At 36.1% G+C, this 25,833-nt stretch overlaps 1 protein-coding gene across 7 annotated transcripts in view; it reads left to right on the forward strand.

The window, feature by feature from the left end:
- Nucleotides 1-25,833, forward strand: part of KCNB2 (potassium voltage-gated channel subfamily B member 2) — a 182,884-nt gene that overhangs the window by 142,359 nt on the left and 14,692 nt on the right. The window lies entirely within an intron of this gene.

Genomic DNA, 25,833 nt, shown 5'->3' on the forward strand with positions numbered 1-25,833 from the left:
GTTGGGTGAGCGCTCTCTCTCTCTCTCTTAGTCCTAGGAAGGCACTGACAAAACTATTTCTAAAAATAGTTGCCTGAAATTGCTTGTTCTCATAGTTACCTGATTGACTTGATGGACAATAACAAGCAGAATTTAAAAATAATTCTCATCTAAATTAGACTATATTGGTTTGTAAAATGTTCATAATACCAACTAGAAAAGAATACCTATACTGTAATTAACATACTACATTCCCAAAACTAAAATCTTGCTGCAAACCAAAAATCCTTTTTTAAAATTGAGCCATGTTTTTATAGAAAGTGACAAATTTTACCCTAAGGAAAACTGTTTTCAGACTGCCTGCTGTTTTCAGCTGCTAGTAAAATATAAGCTTTTACTTTAAAAAAAAACGAAGAGTAAACCTATGTTTTTTCTGCTTAGTGAGATATAGTAAGGAAAATACCAAGTTCTACCAAAGCACTTCTTAGAATCTGGCATAGGTCCTTCTTTTGCATCCAATATTTCTATCAGTATTTTATCAATTACTGTAGTGTTCCAACTTGGTAATGACTCAATAAGATTTAATTTTATCTTCTAGTACAGGAGTGTCAAACTCACAGCCTGTAGGCTGGATCCATCACATGCTGGCCCCACCCCCACCCGGTTTAGTGAAGGGGGAAAAGTCCTGATACGTCACGTGATGACACCATGATGACGCAAGTTTGACATCCCTGTTCTAGTACTACAGCTTCTTACTAAAAATGAATATTTTCTAAGGTATCTTGGATGTTCATATCTCTATTATGATATATTATTATATAATTTCAATTATATTCCTTCTATCTTTGTACATTGGCTTTTTTAATGTTATCAATTCAAGACTGGAATCTCTTATTCGGTTTAGAGATGTTTTGGATGTTTGGAGAAGTTTTTTCTTTGTTTTGCTGTGTCTGTTTCTGTTTTTGATGTCTTTAAATATATATATATATTTTAATATCACTTCTTCTGTCTTCTAACAGCCCTCTGAAAGTCTTTGTTAAGTTCCTTTCTGAGATCTATTTCTTTGTTTTGGTTTTTCTTCTCTTCTTGTCAATTTCTACCATATGTTCTCTTGTCCAGTTTCCTGTCTTCTCCTTCTTCATCTTTGGCATTCTCTTTCCACTTTTACTGTAGCAACCTTGGTTTCATTCATAGTTCTTTTGGTTCTCTATGAGGCTCAAGACTTCAAAGAAATTTTGATATTCTCCTTGAAAATGGTGGATATATTCAAGGTAACATTGTGGAATCTGGTTGGCTTACTTCTTCCACTTGACTTGACTTGTAGCTTAAAGATGATCAGTTGTGATCTGTTCCACAGTCAGCTCCTGTTCACATCTGCAGCTATAACTATCTCTTTAATCACGATTTCTTTGTGTTCTCTGTGTTCTCCATCTGGTCATATTTTGTTAGAAACTAATGAGTCTTTTTTTTTCTGCTTCATTTTAATTTTCTAGTCCATACAGTTGAAATACACTTTCTTCATTATTTTCAACTCTGATATTCTAGTCTCCAACTACAAGCAGCATATATTGCTTGCAAGTTCTATCCATTTCAAATGGATCCTGATCATAAAACTCCTCCACCTTCTCTTCTTTTGGAAACTAATGGATGGAAACTAATCAAGGAGAGAAGCAAATTGGAATTAAGGAGAAACTAACAGTGAGGACAGTTAACCAGTGGAACAGCTTGCCTTCAGAAGTTGTAGGTGCTTCATCACTGGAGGTTTTTAAGAAAAGGTGGACGGCCACCTGAAATGGTATAGGGCCGTGATGGCGAACCTATGGCACATGTGCCACAGGTGGCACGCAGAGCCATTTGTGCTGGCACGCGAGCTACAGGCAAACTTACCTCACTGGGCATGAGCGCGCCTCACCACTGATTTTTGGCTGATTTGGGGGCTTTTTCAGCCTCCCAAAGGCTTGAGGAAGGCTTCTGCAGGCTTTGCAGGCTGAAAGCTAGCTCCATTTTGTCACTTCCTTTTTTTCCGAAAATACCAGAAGTGATGAAATGGGGCTAGTTTTTGGCCTGCAAATCTGCAGAAGCCTTCGAGAGGCCAAAAAAGGCTTCCCAAAAAGGCTTCCTCAAGCCTTTGGGAGGCCGAAAAAGGCCTCAAACTGGCCAAAAATCAGCTGTGAGGTGTAGTGCAAGTAAGGGGGCGATGGGGGTAGATGGGTGGGGATTACACGTGCATGCATAGGGGGCATGGGAAGGCGCACATTGCCTTCTGGGTGCTGACATGCGAGTGCAAGCATGCAAGCACACGCACAATTTTTGGCATAGGAGCCCAAAAAGGTTAGCCACCACTGGTATAGGGTCTCCTGTTTCATCAGGGTTTTGGACTAGAAAACCTACAAAGTTCCTTTCAGCTCTATTCTGATTGATTTATCCTTTTGCATCAATCTTGGAACATGAACTTGGATAACTGTTTATTAAAAGGTTACCTATAAAGTCTAATTAATATTATTTGGACTTAACTTGCATTGTATGCAATTTCTATTTTATTCCTGATTATAAATATAATATCATTCTTTTTTTTGTTTTTGGTAAGATGGAATCTTGAGGGTTTTGTATCTCCAGGGTCTAGTGACATGTCATCTTTCCCCTGGATGGAGCTGGTTTGCAATTTGGGGGTCCTCCTAGACTCACAGCTCCTGCTCAACGAGAGCTCCTGTAAACTACAATTGTTCCAGGATACAGTGGTACACACTGTGTTGAGTATCTATAAGTTTGACCATATTACACCCCTGTTGCATAAGCTGTGTGGTCCCTCAGTTCCTTCCCAGATACAATTCATGGTGTTGATTGTTACGTTTAAAGACAACATGACATGGGACTAGATTAACTCTATGATAAAGTTCAAACAAGAAGCACAACAATGAATATTAGCTCTCTCTTTATTGTAGAGTTTCATTCATTAAGTCTTGCAAGTCTATAAGTACTCCTCCCTTCCTTTTCTTTTTACTCCCTGAAAAACTTGGGAGGGGACCTTCTGAAATACCTTCCATGCCTCCTCTGCTTTAATGAACTGAAATATCTTTTGCATGACAGTTGTTTAGTTTGCAGGTCTTCCCAAGGTTTGCCCCTTCCTGACATTTTCCCACCAGAGCAGATAAGATGGGCATGCTCCGGGTCCCTTACTATAAACATTGCTACCTTGTAAGTCATTTGAAGCATACCTTTTCTATTGCAGCCCCTGCCTTATGAAATACCATTCCCCATAATATATCACCCCTACCCTTTTAACCTTCAGAAAAGCACTCAAGGTCTGCTGTTCCCCCAAGCATTGGAAAGGGTAAGGTTAGGATGGGAGAGATTTTGTGGGTTGCATCAGGGCAATGTGACTTTGGTGCCACATTTTTTTCTGGTGGTGGTGGTGGTGGGGGTATTTGTTTTAATGTTTTTGTGTCTTATGGTTTTATTCTTAATTGTAAGCCACCCAGGGTTTGGTTTTAAGATAAGTATCTATGCAAATATTTTAAATAAATACATAAAAATGCTTCAGAGATTTCATATTTCCAATGTACTTCCCTTTGTAGTTTCAGATTTTCTTTTCCTGAATGCAAATTTCAACAACTAGATTACAAAAGACTTGAATATAGCTGTGTCATAAACACCATTGGTATTGATAAAATAATAATAACTTTTCCTGAGTAATGTATTGAGTACCATTCAATCTGACAGCTCTGTCATTTATTTATTTATTTAAAAAGTGTATGCCCCAACTCTTGCTGTCTGAGGCTATCATCCAGCACTATGTTATCAATCACTTTATATTGCCCATCTATGTGTCTTTCTTGGTTAAATACAGGAGTAGTTTATCTTTGCCTTTCCTTAATGCAGTATAAATGGATATCTTTGCCATTGTCACTAAAGAGATTGTGCACTTCTGACACTTTCCTGTATCATTTCTGCCCAGGGTATGTGCTGATTGCTTTAGCCATGCAGCTGGTATGATCTTCATGCCTTGAGTCACCCTGTTGAGATTATATTATATTCATTGTGTTTCCTTTTCCATGTCAGTAATAGATTGCATTCAATAAGAAGATTTTAGTGAGTTGTGGAAAGGCAGAAACTTGACCCTAAAGCCTTATCTAGGTATTCATTTTTCTTGTATAAGGGCTAAATGTGCGGTAGGGCATTAGGAGCACATTGTCTTTTCTGCCTTCACTGTCAAAGTTGTTCTTTCGTTCAGCAGACAGGTCTCTTAAAGGTGTGTAGATGGCTTATTCAATTGAATCTCCTCACGACATAACATAGCTGTCAGCAATGCAGCATCCACAAAGCAAAATCCACAACTCTTCCTCACAGATTTACTGTATGAGCAGAATTCAGAATGTTGTATTTGAAAGGAGGAGGGAGAAAAGATGGCTATTAGCCAGTGCTTGTCTCTCTAATCTGCATTATCTTGGAGCCAATTTTAGTCTGAGTACTGGAAAAAATGAGTTCAATTATATAATAGCAATACGTAATTAATGCATTATTAAATCATTACAATTATTACAACATTATTAAACCCATAAGTATAATAATTATGGGATGTCCCAAGTGACAATAATATTAATCTCCAAGGATCTTTCTTAACAGCACACTTTAAATGGCAGTAAACGTCAAGAGAGAAGGCACCATTCAAATCTCCAAGGAAACACTGTTCCCTGAAGTTAAAGCCATAATTAAAAAGACAGTGATTTCTCATTTTCCCCAAATTTTCCTCAGGGAAGATGCCCTCAGCATTCCTATTCAGGACATGTATACTGCAGGGATAGGTTCAATTAGAAGCACAGTCTTGCAGATAATTCTACAAATATACAGGTACCTAATTAATTAGGGCTTGATAAGTCAAAACCAATGCTTTGAATTGCCCCCAATAGCCTATTAGTGACTGTGGAGAGTAAGGAAGATGGCTTTGACAGAATTATGTCAGCTCTATTTCCAAGGTAACTGAGGCAAAATATATTTGAAGTGCACCACAGATGGATTGTAGTCTATTTGAAAGAGATCCATCTCCCTAAGTACAAGAGCTTGCAATGCTTGTATTATGTATGAGTGATAGATATGAGTGCCAACAAGTATGCTTCTGCGTTTTCTACCGGTTATAGCTTGCAAATCATCTTCAGACCAGTTCATGTAGACCAGTACTATCATGTATTATAGTAATCTATGTAAGAGGTAACAAGGATATAACTTACTCTTCAGCGCTTCTTTCCAAGAAGGCTGAAACTGGTGCATTTTCCAAAGCTTGTGAAAGTCTTCCCTAGGCACAGCGTTCATCTGGGAAAATTTCTGATGAGTTTGAATTTAGAACTAGTGTAATATAGCACAAAACTGAACAGCATTATCATAGCTCAGTATTTCCAATTCCCAACCTTTGAAGGTGGACCAGAAGACATCATGATCAGTGGTTTCAAATGCCACTGAAAGACCCAAAAGGACAGGAAAGGTTCAGCCCACCATCCAGGATCTGATAGAGGTCCAGCATCAGGACAAACCACTGTGGCTTTGGCCTCTGAAGCTAAACTAAAAATGATCAAGGGAATCTATTTCATCTAGGTCACTATGTAATTCCACTACTCACTCCCCAACCTTTCCTACAAAGGAAAGGTTGGAGATTGCTTGTTGTCCAACATGGCCAATATCAATAACACAAGAAACTAAAAATTTTTTTCCAAATGACATATAAATAACACCCCTGACTAATAATCAATCTCCTTCATCAAGTTTTTAATGTTTCAATGTTCTATAATGTCCTTGTGGTCAGGCGTGGAGATCCCAGGGAGTTAGGAATATCTTTAAATGGCTCTAATATTGTGTTTAATCTACTCTCCCCTGTACCACCTAGCTGTATTTTTAATAAGACTATTTTAATAATTACTTTTAATTAATTTATTGTTTTATTTAATAACTGTATGCTTCCCAGTCATTTCATGTGAGATTGACAGTGATACAAATTTACTAAATAAATAAATAACATGTAGCAGTGCTTGTATTGTCCAGCTGAATATCTACTACTTCACCCTCAGAATCCAGATTACTTTATAAATATCTCAAAGTGGCAAAACATACATAATACTCCTTCCTCCTCCTGTTTTCCATACAACAACCACTCTGTTTGGCCCTAAGTCACCCAATCAGTTTTCATGCCTAAAATGGAACTAGAACTCACAATCTCCTGATTTCTAGCCTGATGCCTTAACTGCTTGACAAAACTGCCAGAAATTATTTTATATTAACTTGGCCTAGGAATCTCTTCTGCAAAATTATCTGAAGTATAACAAAATATGTTGAATGAGAATGCTAAGAGTTTACACAATTTTAGATGCTGTGGAGGTAGTTTTGGGATGCCAGAATTACAGGATTGCCATTGGCCAAACAAACCATATATATTATATACCTCCTTAATCATTTAGGCCTGAAGTATAAACTCCTTAATTTTTTAGGAACTCAATTTCACTCAAACTCACATATAACAAAAAATGTTCCTTAAAAATTGAAGAGAATCTCTATAGAAATTTGTTTTTTGTCAAAGAACAAATTTATAGAAGGCAATTTAAGGTGACGTTCTCCCTAATCTTCTGTTTCTTACTTGTTCTTACAGGTTCAAAAATGTTAATAATTTAACTCCATTAACTCAGATTTTGAATTTATGGAATTAAATCATAACAATAGGCAATATATTTTCTAAAATATGTTTTAAATCCATCTAAGTAAGTATTTAACCATATCAGTCTCATGAGCATAGACACATCCGTAAAGATGTTATACCCTGCCTACTACAAAGTGTTGCACTGTTACTGAAATTTCTCAGTGGGATTTGAGTAATCATTTTAGTCACTAAGAAGCAGGTCAAAGGTCACCTTCAAAAGCTTACTGTGATTCATTCATCTTTTTCATGTGTCAGCAATGCATGTTGTCCTGAATGCTGCTTTTTGGTTTGATTTGAATTTTATTTTTGTGCTCCTCTAATTTTGTTGAAATTCACAAGTCAAAGGAAAGACCAAAGGCTGCTAACTTTCAGTATTTATCTAAATTAAGTAATGTGGACATGTTACAAAACAGCACATTTTCTTCCATCTGTTTGCCCATTCTAATGACCTGTTTTCTAAAAAGAACTGAGGCTTTATTACATTTGAAATTGAAGAATAAGGAGCAGATTTGGTGCCAAGCTGGGAAAAATCTCTTCAAATAATAAGTAACAGAACATAGGTTTGAACTCGGAATAAATCACTTATTTTGGTCAAATGATATTAAAGTATTGAAAAGAATTAATTTCTTCAGCATTAATCTTGAAAAAGAGCTTTTGAACTCTTGCTCTTTAAAACAACTTGTAAACTTTATGATAATTTAACATGTGTGATAGGTTTGTGGCTTGTCCATAACATTTACTACATTTTTAGTACATGAAGTCATTATTGCCTTAGCAATACCATTTTATGGTGTTTACCATTTTATGTCAACTTCATATATAAATAAAACAGTGTAAATATTCAGTATACCATAGAGAAGAATGATTGATTCTCTAACCAAGAGGTGGAGGTGGGGGTTATTATTTATTATTATGTTATTATTTATTATTTTTATTTCTTTTACATTGTGCTTTTATTTTTTGTAAGCAACCTGGAGTTGCCATGAGCAAGTAGGTGGCTATATAAATTTTCCAAAATAAATAAAGAAATTGATGTGCCATTTTGTCAAATCTGTTTAAGTTGCTAACTTATGCATGCCTTGATGGGCTAATATTATATTTCTTCCATGCTTTTTATGTTTTAAAAGAAGAGGGGGGAGCCACACTCCCATCTAGCACTGATGTTATTACCTGGTTGGTTAATGAAACACCTGGAAGAAAACAACCAAGATCAGTGAGCACCAAGGGCTGCTAGAAGTAATAATATATTTTGCTTTAATCTTGATCAAATAAACCAACATATTCTTTTCTTTTTATTTCTAACAGTCTTAATCTGTAATTCATTCAACTAATGTCATAGGATTTTATTTCTCTTTTGTTCTTATTTGTCCCATTCTGCAGAGTTCTTTAAGGTTTTAACAATGCTCTTTTGTAAATCCAATAGGGAAAATTATCTACTCTCTTGATTTGTCATTTGTATTTCCACTTTAAATTTTAAAACCTCACCAATTTCTTTTGTGGGTCCAGGAAAACATCATTTCTAAAACATTGTCATGGCTAGTCAGTTGTAAATTCATTTTCAGTGCCATCTCTATCTTATCAGATAAAATTTGTTCCACATTTGTTATTTCTTCAGTAACATATTTTGGACATAGTCTGTTCATAGAATCAGACATCCTTACTGCCATTGATGAAATTGTGGTTACTAATTTCTGATTCCATTTTTCAAAAAGTATCCTTCAGTATTTTATCATTATATTGTTTTGCATCACTGTATAGACTTGTATATCTTTCCTCTAGCTAATATCTTTAGCCTTCCATAGTTGTCGAAATCATGAAATTGCTTGTGTTTTTATGCCTTGTAAAAACAAAAACAGGATACATTTCCCATAACTACACATCTACACTTGGCTAAGTGCAACTGAACAAAATATGCAACTGAACAAAATTTATATTTGACAAAAGAGAATAGTTAGGCTGTATAATTCTCAGAGGATAGCTTCTGTTTCTTACTTGTTTCAGTTGAAGTATTAGAAATAAAAGTCTTTTTTTTAAGCAAATTTTATTAATTTTACAAAACAATATACAAACAAACAAAACATAAAATATGATGACATAAGAAATCTTTTTCTAAAAAAACCAATACAACATCTTATTTAAAGACAGAATTATTCCAAGTTATCACATTTCCATACAAACACAATTTAGTATATATATTTACCTTATCTGTTCATCTTCATATCTTATCCCGAACTTCTCTTTATTACTCCCTTTCCTTCTATTTATTCAAATTATATCTCTTTAACTTTAGATTGTATACATTTTTTATATCCATCTGTCTTATACAATTTCATTATTCTCTTCCAATACAAAAACAGACAAGACATAAAACATAAAAACATAAAACATCTTTTCTGAAAGTTGCTTGATCCCGGGTTAAAACTCATCGTACAGACACCACTTCAAAAATCATGTTCCTTTTATATATCATTCCATATCTTATTACCGTTTTCTATTTTCTATATAGCTTCTTCCTTTTTTTAACCCTCTTAGTTTTATTCTACTTATCTCATCTCAGTTCAAATCATAATACTTGTCATTCTTTGTCTGTTCTCAACTATCCATTCATCTTTTCTCTTTAAACAAAACCTCTCCTGTACACTGATTGGAGTATGACGCCTTTAACTCTTTCCCCTAACCTAATAATACTTAATATCACACATAACTTGTATTGGGATTCTGTTTAGCACATCCTAAAGTTACACAATATATTATATAGAGAGAAAAAGAAAAAAAAAGAAAGAACAACAATAACAAAGGAACAAATTTATAACTATATAATGTAGCTAGTACCCCTGTCAATACCATTTTATTCATACATATTAATACTCATTTATATCTTAAACATTTTATTCTAAAAATGCCTATAATAACACAATCTTATGTACCTTACAGAATCCCTTTTTCAATTAGATTTACCCGTTGTCTCTAAATGAATTTTGTTTCTTTAAATCTTGCTTCCCATCATTGAGACTTCTCACCCCTTCTTTTCTCCCTTACTTATTCTTTTCCTTACCCTTTTTACCCCAATAAAAGTCTTGATGTAAAATATTGTATATCATTCAGAGATCTAAATTCAGAGTGGGTCTTTTCTGACTTTGTCATCTGGGCATGAAACTGTTCTTTCTTCTCTATTTTATTAGAATTTACAATTTAAATTATAAAAGTCTGACTTTTTTCATGTTCCCTTTTTGTGTGAAGGCTTTAGATTAGTTATTTCAATCCTTTTTCTATTAATTATTTAAATTATACCATTACAAAACTTTCTGTCAATTACTATAAAATATTTTCTTTAAAATGGTGATTAAAATTTCAATATTTAGTGTGAAAGTCACATATTATTAATCACATATTAATAAATTCATTTGAGACACAGAGCCTTATATTTTTATGGGATTCTAATTTCTTTTGAGAATGATTGGTAGTTCTTTCTGTTATAAAAATAGTTTCACAGTGATTTAAAGAATAGCATAAATAGATCTGTGTAGAGGATTATTGAAAATAATATTCTGGTTACAAAAAGGAAAGTTTTTTCCTCATATTTATTCTTATGAGTACTTTAATCAATTAATCAATTAAAGTATCAATTGTTTACATTAAAAGATTCACTTCTGGTTCTGAATGAACATAGTTACTTAGGGCAGACTTCCTTAAATCAGTGTAAATTAATTAACTGAATTCTCATTGATTCAATGGATTAACTTGAAGTCTAATTAACCTAGGCCAATTGAAGTATATGTAGGAATATTTATAACGAAAACACAATCTTAATATTCAGTTGAGAAGTCTTACTGAATTTGGTGATGTTACTAACAGACAGGGCAATTACAATTGTAAAACTAAGATTATTTATTTATTTATTGCCTTTGAATAAGTCTTTACTCCTTTGACTGCATAGACAAGGTTAGGAAGTTTTCTTGGCAACATTTTCAGAAGTGATTTGCCTTGTTCCTAAAGTAGAGAAAGGTCATTGTTGCAAAGTAATCCAATTGGCTTTGATGCCTAGAGCAAGCTAGTTTCTTTTATATCTAATCCATGCCTTAACCATTAGATCAAGCTTCCCTTTTAAGGACTATAGTTCATGCTTCCTATCTCAGCATTGGGCATACCAGTTGGAATTTCTCAAAGACATCTGTCTATGGAGATTCTCAGTCATCCAGGTCATGGTTGTCCCCAAAGTGGTTTTTCAAAAGTCAACTGGACTTTGAAGACATTTCACTTCTCATCCAAGAATCTTCTTCTGGAAGTCATCACGCCAATATAAAAATACACATGCTTGAACCCAAGGATGAGGTTTATATATTTCACATAGGAGATTGATGTTGTTTATGAAAGCAGATTTCAATTATTGTTAATGGGCACCTTGCATTTCTGAATAAAATCAGTTTCTGCTTTATTAGAAATCCCTATAATTTACATGTTAATTTAGATGCAAGTCTCCTGTGTTCAGTGAGATAATATTTTTAAGTAAATCTGCATGGGATTGAGGATTTTATTGTGAAAAAATACATAAAAGTAGAAAGACGGGCATAAAGGCTCAATTTAAAAAAAACTAACATTCAGGAATATTCCCAAGCATTATTAAGAAACACTACAGTTTTTCCAGCATTACTGAAAGTACATTGTGAATTGGAAAGTTTGAAGTTATATGGAAAATATTTGTTCTTTCTGTTTTGAAAGATATTTTTTCATGTTGTTATGTGCTTTAGGGAAAGAACAGAGGATTCTCCTGGAAAAAAGCTGTTCTGTGGGAAAGCAAAGGACAATTAAGACAAATTGAATAGGATTCTATATATAGCAAGGATGTACATTCATTGTTAGCAGTTTATCCTTTTTCAAGCTGGTGATTTTCTCATGTTCCCAGGTACATTTAGAAAAGTTTTACATCTTTATTAAATTGACTCCTAAATGGCATACAGACCTCAGAATTTACTGTTAGTATCTATGTAAATATATTCTGAGATTTTCAAGTCAGGGATAGTTTGAACATACATTTCCACAAGTAGTAAACAGTGAAGGACTATTAGTCTTCCTATCTGGCATGGGCAATTTAATGGAGATAATAGTTTGAGGACTGAGCTTAGTGAAGGTAGGCATGCAGATTATGATTTGAGGTTAAATGTCATTTTTCTTGATCAGTTTTAGCACTTTACCCTTCTGAACAGCCATTGTTTTAGGGATTCCAGTTGCTCTTTAAAGGTTTAATTTTAATTGTTTATATCAAAGATGATGTGTGGTAGAGCAAAAAATGTAGCAGAGACAGTTTTTTTTAAGTTTGCATATCCATATTACAATAATTGAAACAGAAAAAATAACAATACTATGAACAATTCAGTTTACCAAATAACAAATTATTAAGCTACAAACATGGCTTGTATTCTTCATTTCAACTCTTCTGATTTAATGCATTCCAGATGCATTGGAGTAATAACCCCAAACTTTCCAGTCAGTATAACAGTGTTGTTCAAGAAGAAAGAAGCCAAGATAAAGAAGACTGCTGAAATCACAGAGGACCTGTTGAACTCAATGGGGCTTAGTTCAGAGAAAACATATTTTGTGAGGTCCTGTGAGTCTGCATGTAATTTCTTGTCAATATGTACAGTAGTGCTGAAACTAGAGTGCTTATTTGCCTCAATACTTGATTAGCCAAACTGTCTGGCTATTTATAATAAATGAATTGTGCATGTTCGTAAGATATAGCCATTACCGTTCATCAGTTTTCAACATTTCAGGTATGTAAATTAGATTTGAAAGCTGTCATCAGTCAACTCAGCTCTTAATCACAGGTTGGAACAGTTTTCCACCGATCTCAAAATAAACAGATTGAAGTACTGTGCTCAACCAAATGTTGAAACTCAGTTTCAGTTTCTGGATTTTGTTGGGGGCAATTGAAAAAAAAAGAATGTAAAAAATTCAGTTTGAACCTTCTTACTATGGGATTTACATTGACACAGAATTGACAAAATATTTCCAATGTATTGTTCCAAAAGGAGAACCATTCTGGATCCCCTTATGCAAATCAATAATAATGCCCACTTGATGAAAACCCACAGAGCCCTAAGGAACTATTTGCTGCTATTGAAGTACAAAGGAGTATTATTTGAAAGCTAATTAGAAGTCAATTCAAATAATATCTGACATACCTACGTACAGCCTTTATACTATAATATCTTTCCTTTGTATCTACTGTAAAGGTTTAGAAGCAATGTTGTAAGGAAAGGCTTTGAGCAGGTCTGTTTCAGCATTCAGCATAGATGCTTTCCTCAAACATTTGTCACTTGTACTTTATAGCGGACAGATTTTATGGCTCAAGGCAGAGACTCTCAATATGCTTGAAGTTGTAACAGAATGTGCTCTGTCAACTGCACTATAGCAAGTTCATCAGACAAGATGCTGCTTCTGGAGTAAGCACTTAACTAGCTGTTTGATATTTTCATGTCTTGTCCTGACATTTTAGAGAACAATTATACTGAGTTTACATCAACTCAGGAAGAATGAAAAGCATGAAGTCAGCCTATATTCTAAGCACAGAAATAGCTTAGTTAGGATTTAGGCTGAGCAATATTAAAACTCTTTTGCTACCTCATGCACAAGAACTGATATGAAGGAGGACAGCATACATTTTGACAATGTTAGTCCAATTTGGGATTTAAATTCTAGATAACCACTGAAGGACAGAAAAGAGGTACAGAAAACTTTTAACTCTTTGCTGCCATTTATGTCCTATATTTGGGGGGAGAACCTGAAATGTGAACAAAATGGGGGGTAAAGAGATCTCTTCTTAACCACCAGATGTTTCCAGCCATCATTCTATTTCTTTCCCAAACTCCACATGGGAATACTATTTTGTGATAATATAGAATTTCTAGGAGGAAAATAGAACATTTTCTTCAGAGAAGTGTCCAGGGAAGTCTAAAATATCATTGCACTGCATTTGCTCCTAGATTGATTCTAAGTAAAGGCAATTGCCGTCAGCAAAAAATGACAGAGGAATCTGTTTCTCCAAATGAGCTGTTCAGAGCATCCATTGTTTGGGATGATGCTTCTATCGTTCGTTTGATAGGCTGGACTTTAATTGAGAGGACGCTCCTCCTCCTCCATGGGACTCCTCCCTAGCGTCCCCAGTTTTTGCTCAGCCTTCGTGGATATAGGCAGCTTAATTTCCTTTCCCTTGGCCAGAATAGCAAAGGCTTCAAAAGGAGTCAACAAAAAGGTTTGCTTTTAAACTCTAAACAACTCCTTTAAGGCTTTTAGTTTCAATGAGTCAAGCAGCTCCCTACGATATATAACTTGAGCCAAGGAAGCTCACCGTAACTTCAGATAATGATCTCTCGCCCCCAGGACAATAGGAGGTGATAATGCCTCAGCTGCATGGCTAACAACTCACATTACGATCTTTTCAAGCTGAGCCGCTACGATTGCTTCCGCCAGCGCCCGATGGGAGAGGCTCCATTTTAAAAGGGCCCAAGGCTTTTTACTCTCCGCTGGGAACACCATCTGGAGTGGGGGCATCAGCATCCATCTGCCCCACCGTGCCTTTTTATTCAAGGGGAAACTCTGCAGTATTGACTCCTCACAAGGCGTGGAAGTGCTGCTGAGCCAATTTAACTCATTATACGCCTAAAGAGATAACGGCTGGCGCCATTGCAGACTCACTAACCATGCGGTAGTGATCTGCATTTTATTTCTGGAACTGTGAGAGGCTTTTCTTTCCCCAAGCAGGGGTCTCCTTCCTGGAACCCGAGGGAAATCACCCTAATACATATGTGTGTGTGTGTGTGTGTTGATAGATAGATAGATAGATAGATAGATAGATAGATAGATAGATAGATAGATAGATATAGAGATAGATATTCAGATATAATTATTCTATTTTGGACCCTTATTCATTAAGGAGGAAACTGTTGGCTTATGCCCTCACAGAATTAAACAGCAGCACCACAGCGAGCACCAAGGCCCATGTCCGCCTGTGCAGGAAGCTGTCGCAGGCCTACATCTTATTTCAACAATTCCTCCTTTCTAGGCCTATGAGGTGTTCCAAATTTGGTTAATCGGAAATAATAATATTAATAATAAAATAATAATAAAGATAATAATAATAGGAACAGGAATAAGAATTCAATATTCTTATATAAGATTATACAAAACTGGGGAGCATTGTTTTAGGGTTCCCTGGCCATTGCTGGTTCAGGATTGTCTTGCTTCAGAAGAAATGAATAAGTTCCCAGAAATGGGGAAAAAATAAAGACTTATTGGAGCATTAAACATGAATACAGTATATAAGGGAATGGCATCAAGGTAAAGTTTTTCATACAAATGACAAATGATGTCGCCTCCTGCTATCCAGGCAAACAAAATATAAGTAGAAGAGATTGGTTTGAATACTGCAGCAAAAAGATCAGTTATTGTATACATAGGATGCATCAGTGCAGAAAGAAAAAAAGTAAGTAGTGAATCCAGAAGGATATTAAATGCAAAAAGCACACGCTGACAGTTACACTGAAGCTACTGATAGATTTTATTGCTTTCCGTGACTGCCCACTTTAAGCTTATGAATAAGAGGGTCGGGAGGTGCTAATATGTTTTCCCACAGGTTTAGAATAGCACTTAGACTTATATAGCAATAGTACTTAGAATTATATACCGCTTTATAGTGCTTTACAACCCTCTCTAAGCAGTTTACAGAGTCAACATATTGCCCCCAACAATTTGGGTCCTCATTTTACTAACCTCAGAAGTATGGAAGGCTGAGTCAATCTTCAGCCAGTGAAAATTGAGCTGCTAGTTGTCGACAGAATTAACTTGCAATACTGCATGCTAACCATTGTGCCACCATGGTTCATTGCCCATTCTAAAACTTTGTTCATTTATTTTTTCTTATTTGAATTAGTCTATTTCTACTAAATAAATAAATAATAAGTTGTTTTGCTCATCAAGATGTCTTTGTTCAAACATCACAAAAAATATAATTTGTGTTATTTCTACAATGGTAATATGACACCATCATGGTTTGGTCAGATGTGTATGTTTGTAAGCAATCCTAACTATTTGCACTATTTGCATATACTAGTTTTATTCTTTTTCAGGGTAAATCATGTTCTGCAGTGCATAAAAATAATATATATAAATCAATGGCATGAGATTAAAAAAATTAAATATAGTTAAAACTAGTTTATAATAAAAATAAAATAAAATATTGCTCCATATAGATTAAAACGCTATGTAGAATGGCTCCAACTTTAACATCAGGAATGGTATATGGTTTACTTTAACATTGATTCCTACATCAGCCATAATGGGTTGAGTTGACATATAGCATAGCTTACAAACCACAGTGCCTTGATTCTCATAAAATACCAATCTAAAATCAAATAAACCACATTCTATCTTAAATGTGATTTATGAATTTGAAAGGGTATTTTTCCTTGACATGATCAATAAAGTGATCATTACTAACAATGTATTTGGGGCTTGTTGTTTTTCAATATCTCTGCTCCATTGTGTAAAAGTTTGGGTTTTTGCTATTCAGACATCCTAATCCTGATATTAAGGGTTTTCTTGTAAGTAGTTTTCCTTTATAGAACACTTTTTATGTTACTTTCTTATTTTAAAAAATATACATGTTTTATTTGCACTTGGAGAAGTACATCCTATGTTTCTCCAAAATGTATATAATGCAACCTGGTTTATACATTCACATGAGACCCAAATATTTAATACAATTTTGTTGCAAAAGGATATCAATAAAATTCTCCCTATTTATATAGCTGTAGGGCTTTATTGCAGAGAACATTAGAAGCTGAACTCAGGCGGTGTCTATGGTAGTCAGATTATGCTCTAGTGTTTTCTCTTTGCCAGACAGAGCTGATTGTCACTATTTTCTGATCAACTCTTCATATAAAATGTAATAACTGTAACTAAATGGTACACTCAGGGGCTTCTTTTTCTTTCTGGTTTTTCATAAGTATTTTTAAAAAGTACTTATTTAAAAAATACACACCATCAGAACCTAGAATTGCATTTATTTCTGAAATATTGGGAAGAAACGTAGTTTCTATTGTGCAATGATATGTGGGGATGATCTCGGAAGATCTGGCAAAGATAGATTGCCTAGGGAACAGTCAGATAAGAGGGAAGGTAGCCCTCAAATGCGTAGCGGTTAGAGCTAGAGGTTTAGGAGAGACCCACCCTAAGTTATCGGGCTGCAATGGTAAATGGCAAGAGAATTGTGAAAAAAGGAAACGAACTGAACTTAAGCTAAGAATACGGAATAACAAAGTTGGGACCTTGGAGGTCTTCTAGTCCAACCCCCTGCTCAGGCAGGAAACTCTATACAATTTCATATAAATGGTTGTCCAATCTCTTCTTAAAAACTTCCAGTATTGGAGCATAGACAACTTCTGGAGGAAAGTTAGTCCACTGATTAATTGTTCTCATTGTCAGGAAATTTCTCCCTAGTTCTAGGTTGCTTCTCTCCTTGATTAGTTTCCATCCATTGCTTATTGTCCTGCCCTCAGGTGCTTTGGAGACTAGCTTGACTCCTCTTCTTTGTGACAGCTCCTGAGATATTGGAAGACTGCTATATAGACAGCATGAGTTTTCAAATTTGTTAGGATCAAGAGCCTGGCTTGGCTGCAAATATCTATCCATACAAATCTCCTCGTTTCAACAGTTCGCATATAATTTTAAACCCATAATTAAGAGTTACAATGTATAGTAAGTAGAAATGAGACTCTTCAAAGCACTGAATTCATGTGCTTACCTCTTTTTCTTCTTCCACACAATCAGGAGGAAAAGAAAAGTCAGAATTCGGTTTTTGGTTTTGCAAATGTTTAGTTAATTGCTATATGAAGACCAAATATTATAGTTCAAAATAAATTCTTCTCCATAACAATATATAAATTTTGACCTATATATAGTATTATATCCACTTGTGGTGACATGCCAGAATTGGGGAACATAAAAGTCAAATCAGATTTGTAAGTCAAAGGGATTTTACTTGGGCTTCTCTCTCCTTGCAGAAGGAATACTAAAATATAAATTGATTTTCATCTAGCAATCCCAATGTTGGCTTATGATAGAAAGGACTGGGAGGTATAGTGTAACCACACCTGGAATTGTAGGCCCAAAGCTGATGTGGCTGGGAAAGCAGCCGGATGACTAATTTCAGTGGCTAATTGCAGATGCCATAGTCCAAGTAGGGTTGTTTTGATAGGACAAACTGGCATGTCAAGCAGAAAGTCAAGCTTGAGAGACCATGCAGGCACAGGAGAAGCATACATGAAAATGAATGGGATGGCTTCAGTAGGCAAAACAAATTTTCCCAACAATGAGGATCTATCTTGGCACAGGCATAGCTTTGTCCAGGACCATGCTATAATCTCTGTTGCTACCATTACAATAAATTGAGCCCCTTCATATATGATATATGTTAGAAGGCTATCTTTATTTTTTTAAAATCATGATAAGCCAGACACTTGTCTATTTTAAATCTTTAAAGGAAATCATTATTGGTTCAATTATATTTTCAATTTACTAAAAAAAAGACAAATTATTTAAAAGACATATTTATTGTTGGGTTTTTTCTTTGAAAAATGACTTCATTTGTGGGTTTCTGCCAAAGCCTTTAACTTCCTGCCCTGAAATTCTTTCCTGCACACCAGGATTAACAATCAGTAACTGAATATCTAATGTTTACGAAATGGGGTTAAATATATTGATTGTAAAGTGCTTTTAAATTTTGCAGCTCTATAATAAAATTATGAAAATGGGAATAACAGCTCAACTTTGGATTTGATTCTCCAGAGATTTGTTTGCCTTGTTACTCATAAAGTAAAGGATAGTGTGCAATATATTATTGTATCGTAACTTTATCAGGACATGCTTATGGTCACTGATGCTCTGGTTACCTTCCATTTGAATTACTACAATGCACTTTACATAAGGCTGTCTTTGAAGCCCACTAGGAAACTTCAGCTGGTCCTGAAAGCAGCAGCTCATACAGTAAAGTTTGGCCATGTAACAGATTAGTTGCTGAGCAACCCTGCCCTATATGGAATGTTCTTGCCCTCTGAAGTTTGGCAGACTTCCACCCTCTTAGCCGTCCATAAAACCTCGAAGAACTGGATCTTCCTCCAAGTGCTGGGGTAAGATTGGAAAACACCATGTTAGAGGGCAGAATTGGTGCCAAGACTTCGTTGTGTTTGTTGTTTTTAATGTTTTAATATTCTAATCTGTTCAGCTTTACAGTTTTAATATGCTTTATATGTTATTTTAACTCTTGATTGGGAGCTTCTTGGAGCTGGTAGGCTATATAAATATTTTAAATAATAAATTATTCCTAACTTTTCTTAAAAGAGAAGGCTAGGTAATATCCTGTTTAATGTTCTATGAGTAGAAATCAGCTTTTCATTTAAGATAATAACACTTAAAATAAAATCTCAAGACACTGGGCTTGGCCAGACATTCCCCTTTATAGTACTAGGCATTAACTGGAATTGACAAAAACAACAGAGAAGGCAAGGGCACACCTAAGTAGGCCTTCTCTTAGGGCACACCAGTCCCAATACCCCAGATTTATCATACTATCAAAGGTTACATACAGTACAATATTCAGAAAGATGGACAATGCTGTGGTGCAGGCTAATCCTCATACAACTGACTGATGTAATTACATGACAGTTTAGAAGTCTTCATTGTCATCTTATAAGTTACATGGTTCACATGTTTACTTATCTATTTAATAAGATACTTTAGTCATTTATGAGGTACAATCCATGAGTGACATGCAGCATATATTCACATTTCAATTGTCTTCTGGCTTTGGCCTGCTTAGTGGCTTGGTCAATCCCGCTGAGACTTTTGAATAGGCATATAATGTTTTGATGGAACTCTAAAGGGAGCAAAGGGGTTTAAAAGTGTGCTCCATTCAGAACAGAGCTTGAAATGGCATATTCGTTTGAATGAAGACTACTTAGCTAATTACAAAGGCCGCTTTATAAAAATGGATTGGCCTTAGAAGGCAACTGGTTCAATTGAAGAGGCAGCCGTGATACAGGTAAGGGAAACAGAACATTTTGAAGGCTGCTCTGCTTTAGCATTAAGGAAATAGTATGGGACCACAGATTATATTGCAACAGTAACAGCTGCATTGGAAGAAAGAGGAAAAAGAAATTGGAATAGTAGGACAAAAGAGAAAACGGATGGCACAGAGATAGATAAGCAAGAAAAAGAAGAGAGAAAAGGGGGAAGTTGAGCTTAGTTCCACCCACTGCTTGGCTCCCAATAGATTTTTTCCTATGCTTTATCAGTGATTCATTCTTTCAAAAAAGAAAAAGAAAAAAGGACCCAGTCTTGCCTTTGCAAGCTTTTGAGTTAAAGGACCATTTTATATTCTGTTTCATTTTCCTCTTTCTTGTTAAAATCTGTGCAGTGCAAGGAAATCAAATTCTATTTTTGAGGCTGTTTCCAGGCTTTGCATCTAACTACATAGATTTAAATAGAGCTGTATTGATGTTCACAAACTGATCCAACCAGACAGCTCAGTTGGTTAGCCTTTAAAAGACTGTCAGTGGGAGACATCACTGAGGATAATATAAGCAAAGAGGGAGTCTTCTTTTCAAAATCTGGCTTTGTTTTCATACATGCAAGACTCTGGAATACTGTTACTTCTGGAAGATCTTTTTTTTTTTTAAATAAATCACATACTAAGATACCTAGATATTTGTTTATTTCTTGGCTTAAACCATTGTCATTTTCCAGTTCAAAGCATTAAAAATGTTATGATAGATTCATTAATTCAACCAAGGATGTCAGTGGAGGGATGGTTAAAAAAAAAAACATGATGGAAGTCACACCCACGTGACTGAAATCCTGCCTCTTTCTTATGTGCATTGAAGCCACAAAGTGCAATCCCAACCAACATCTTGATTGTTTTTATACACATTCAAAACCATAAAGCAGAGGTCTCCAAACTTGGCAACTTTAAGACTTATGGACTTCAACTCCCAGAATTCTCTAGCCAGCCTAGCTTAAGTTGCCAAGTTTGGGGACCCTGCCATAAAGACACCTCAAATTAAGTTGTTTTTTTTAGCTTAATTACTTGGAATTGGATAATTCCAAGTAATTAAAAATTGGAAAATATTTATTACCTAGAATGTTTACTATGGAGTAGCTGTTTGGAACAACCAAACCAGATTCAGAGCTTTTATTCAGCTTGGCTCAGGACATATTGATGTATGCATCGTATACATCATTTTGTGCATTTCGTGTTTTTGTTGTAGTAGAGGCACATCTTCATGAATGAGTGTAATATAAGAAGCACTTCTTTTTAGTCTTAGATAATAATATATCTTAATATTATAGTATATTATATATGTTCAATTGCACATAGGATGTGCCAATGAGGAAAAGAGTGCCAATAACAACAAGCAGGCCCCAACTTCCCCAATGACTGCTCAAAGTTACAACAGCACTAAAAAAAACACTTACGACTAATGCAGCATCCTTATGGCCATATGATCAAAGATTCAGGTGCTTGGCAACAAGCATGTTTTTACAGTGGTTGTAGCATCCTGGGGACATGTAATTCATCATTTATGACCTTCCCAGTCAGCCTCTGACAAAAGTCAAGTGGGGAAGCTTGAAGTCACTTAACAACAGTGTAATTCATTTAGCAACCATGGCAAAAAGGATCCTAAAATTGAGTGTGACTCATTTAACAACTGCCTTGCTTAGCAACAAAATTCTGGTCCCAATTATGGTTGTAAATCAAAGACTATCTGTATATCAGATTATATATCAAACTTCTAGTGGTTAAGGCACTAGGCTAAAACCAGGAAACTGTGAGTTCCCTTGTTGCCTATCCTGGTGCAAAGCCATCTGCTTTTCTTGCATCTCCACGTGTGTTGTGCAACCATTGAGTCCACTGTCAGCTCTTCTGCCACAGACTGACCCTTTGGACAAAGCTACTTGCCTGCTGCTTTGAAGTCAGGTCCTTAAGGCTACTGGAAATAGGGAAGACGGTGTGCTTGAACCTGGCTTTGGGAGAGGGGGTAAGAACCTGCAGAAGCTGAGGTAAGTGCTGCAGTGCTAGATTGTGACAATTCCAATTTCTCTGAGCAAGTCAAGATTTACAGCAGGGATGTCAAACTCAAGGCCCATGGGCCAAATCCGGCCCATGAGGTGCTTAAATCTGGCCCATGGGGCTGGCCTGGAAATAGCAAAGGGCCAGCCCATGGTGCCTCTGACAGCCAAAACAGGGTGCCTGGGGCCACATGCGGCCCCCACACCCTGTTTTCAGCCTGGACGGAGTCTTGCAGCACTCTGACAGCCAAAACAAGCAGATGTGGCCTCCCCATGCCCCATTTTGGCCAGCAGGATGCTGCGGGAGGTGTCTGTCCTATCTCTTTCCCCACACCCCACACCATCAGACAGCCTGCAGAGGAGAAGCACAATGCTGATCTGGCTTTTGAAGAAATCCAGTTTGACACCCCTGATTTACAGTAACATCCTATTAGGAAATGTAATGTAGAGTATGCAGAAACCACACAGACCTGAAGTAAAATAAATGCAGTAGCATAATGCAATAAAACGGGAGAAGATAAAGAGAGAGAGAGAAGTCTTGCTGCACGATTAGCCGTTATCCCATTGCAAAACAATATATATATACGCATTACCTGAACTATACCTACTCAGCCCATCTAATTATTCAGAGTCAAGGCGTGATTTATGCTGGTGTTGCTCTGTGTTTGCACAAGATAGCTCTTTCCAGTTTGTCTGTAGTCTGCAAAAAAAAATGAATTTTTATGTTAACACACTAGAATTTTGGTTAAGTTTAGTTTTTATTGCCTTCCTGGGATGCGTGTACATGTGAGGAGTGAGAGCAAGCAAGAGGAAGGGAAGCATGACATATCATTTTAAGCACAGTCATCTACGTATTTAATTGAAAACAATTATCAAGTCCCAGAATTTTTAAATAACATCTGAATGAAAGGTAAATACTATTTTTTTTTACTATACTGATCCATGTTCGAAAAAAAATGAAGTGGAATAAAAGCAGCTTGAAGAAAAAATTCAGGAAATAAAAAAGCAACATAAAATTTTTTTTTTATTATTATTCTTTCTCCACACAATCAGAAACCCTCAGTTCTCCTACTTGATGAAGACAGATCTCTGAGATACAATAAGGGCTTCAGAATTAATAGACTGCCTAGATAGGTATGTGCTGGTCTAATATTATTTAGATGGAGATGAAAATGATTCCTATCAAAGTGAAGGTTTGTTCTCTGAGGTTGTGGGTTGGTTTTCAAATATTTCGTTCTTCTTTTTATAAGAATCATCCCTATTCAGCATTTATTGATTTCCTTTCTTTGTTTTTCATACCAACCTACAAAGTAAGAAAAACATCAACATAAATAAAATCAATAAAAATGGATAGTGAAAAACAATAAAGGCAACAATTTAAGTAATAGATATCAGATTTGTAGAATGATAAGAAACAGGGAATTTAAGACTAACAAAACCAGGTTGAACAATCTGAATAGAGATGGATGGCAGTAGAGAGTTCGTTTTTTTAAAGACTATTTATTTTTAAAAGTGGACATGGCCACCTATCTTAACCAGTTTGGAGCCAGGTTAGAACCAGTTTGGTCTAGTGATTAAGGCACCAGGCTAGCAAGCAGAAGACCATGAGTTCAAGTACCTTAGCCAGGAAAGCCAGCTGAGTGACTTTGGACCAGTTACTCTCTCTCAGTCCAACCCACATGACAAGGTTGTTGTTGAGGATATGTTTGCCACTTTAAGTTATTTATAAAAATAAAAAGGGCAGGATACAATTAAATAAATAACATAAAATAAACCTAAGAACTCTAGGCAGCTAACAAAACTCATGCATAAAATCACTGTATAAAAGCCATAGAAAAGCCATCAAATCTCCATAGACATATAAAAGACCTAAGACAACAAATAATTTAAAATAACAGAGGCTCCATGTTATGTCCTAGAAGGCTTCACCGATTAAAGGATCATCAAACTAAAAGACAGATGGCTTCACTCCACTCAAAACTTCAAAGACCCTGTCCATTTGCTTACGGGGTAACAGTTTCAAACTCTTTTCAGAAACCAAGAAAGACCGTGCTTCAGTCAATTACATAGGACCTTCATAGCTAGAGTTTAGTTCCAAGGAAATCTGAATGACATTGTGCATTGTCAGATTCACTCTTTGCTTCCTCTGGTAATGCTCGTCTAGAGCAGGGGTGTCAAATTAACATCATCACAGCAGCATCATTCACTAAACTGGATGTGGGCCTGGCCAGCACATGATTCATCTGGCCAATGGACCAGGAGTTTGACAGCCCTTCTCTAGAATCTAGACATCTCTTGTGCTGTTTCATCTTTGAATTCCTAAAAGAACAAAGAGGTCCTCTGGGATCCATGCACTCAGAGAATCCACCCAGACACAATCTTATCCAAAGCTGTCATCATTCCAAGGCCTCAGTCAAGCTAAAACTTTGTTATAGAATTTCAGGTCTGCTCCATGTTCCCTCTGGTACTCTGTCTGGCACCTGGAATGGATAAATTGGTCTTTCCTTCCTGCAACTACTGAAAACTCCGAGTGCACCGAACAGTAAACATGACAAGGGACTGGTAACAATATCTTCCACCTTCAGTTCATATCACCACTGTCAAGATCTAATGTCCTTCTCCCTCTGTCCCTCCCCCCTCCACAAACTGTAAATTGGACCATTGATTAAATCCATATTTCCCATGGTGGCCGTGAACTTCTAGATTGACTTTGATTCAGCCTTCTCCCCTATCCCCCCACCATTTGTGCTGGCATGTCTTTTTCGGCCTCCCAGAGGCTTGAGGAAGGCTTCTGCAGGCTGAAAACTAGGCCCGTTTCATCACTTCCTGTTTTTCTGGAAATACTGGAAGTGATGAAACAGGCCTAGTTTTTGGCCTGCAGAAGCCTTCCTCAAACCTCTGGGAAGCCGAAAAAGGCCTCAAACCAGCCAAAAATCAGCTGTGAGGTACAGTGCAGGTAAGGGGGCAGCGGGGTGGGTGGGGATTGTGCACGTATGCGTAGGGGGGGGCACGTTGCCTTCTGGGTGCTGGCATGTGAGTGCGAGCATGCAAGCATGCACACAATTTTTTGCACAGAAGCCCAAAAAGGTTAGCTACCACTATCTTAGACCAATTTAGCAGACCTCCTTTTCTGTTCTTTAATCGTTTTTCCTAAAAATCATCTTTTTCTTATCCCTTTCATGTCTAATTGGGCATTTTCAAAGGGAAGAAATTTCTAAATAGTTAACATCATTTTTATTTGGGATCAGGTTTGTTTTCACAAACTCTCATTCAACCTTTAAATTATTATACTTCAGAACAACAGATAAATAGTAAAGCTTTCTTTGGGAAGTATTCTTCTCCAGCTTGTATAATGTGTATAGTTTTATCACAGTGCTTCAGAAATGTTCTGTTAAAGATTATAATAAATTGTTTCCCCCCCGCCCCCAAAGGGGCACTCCATATAAAGTAGTAGATCCTGCAGGGTTACTGCTATCAAAAACGAAACCGAGGGGACTTTATTTGAATGCATGAGAAACATAATTAATCAATAGATACTAGAACTTTAACAGATAACAGATAATCAGAGTTGGAAGGGACCTTATAGGTCATCTAGTCCAACCCCCCGCCCAAGCAGGAGACCCTACACCATTTCTGACAAATTGCAGTCCAATCTCTTCTTGAAGGTCTCAAGTAATGGCGTTCCCACAACTTCTGAGGGCAAGTTATTCCATTGGTTGATTGTTCTCACTGTCAGAAAGTTTCTCCTTTTTTCCAGGTTAAATCTCTCCTTGTTCAGCTTCCATCCATTATTCCTTGTCTGGTCTACAGGCACTTTAGAATAATTTAAAGAAATACTTTAATACTTTAAATACTTTAAATAAAGTCACTCTCAGAATATGCCTTAAAACAAAATGCAGGGAATGATTCAGCTGCTGGTTTGAAAAAATCCTGTTGCTTCCATCATTTGACAGACTTTTTCATGTTCACGTAGTAGTGAGCAGGACTTTTTTTCTGTCTTGCACTAGTGTTGCAAAGCAATTATCAAACAGTTGATTCATCCCTTATCATGT

This window comes from Pseudonaja textilis, chromosome 3, assembly GCF_049901715.1.
Source record: "Pseudonaja textilis isolate UNSWEBS1 chromosome 3, rPseTex1.2, whole genome shotgun sequence".
Taxonomy (NCBI): domain Eukaryota; kingdom Metazoa; phylum Chordata; class Lepidosauria; order Squamata; family Elapidae; genus Pseudonaja; species Pseudonaja textilis.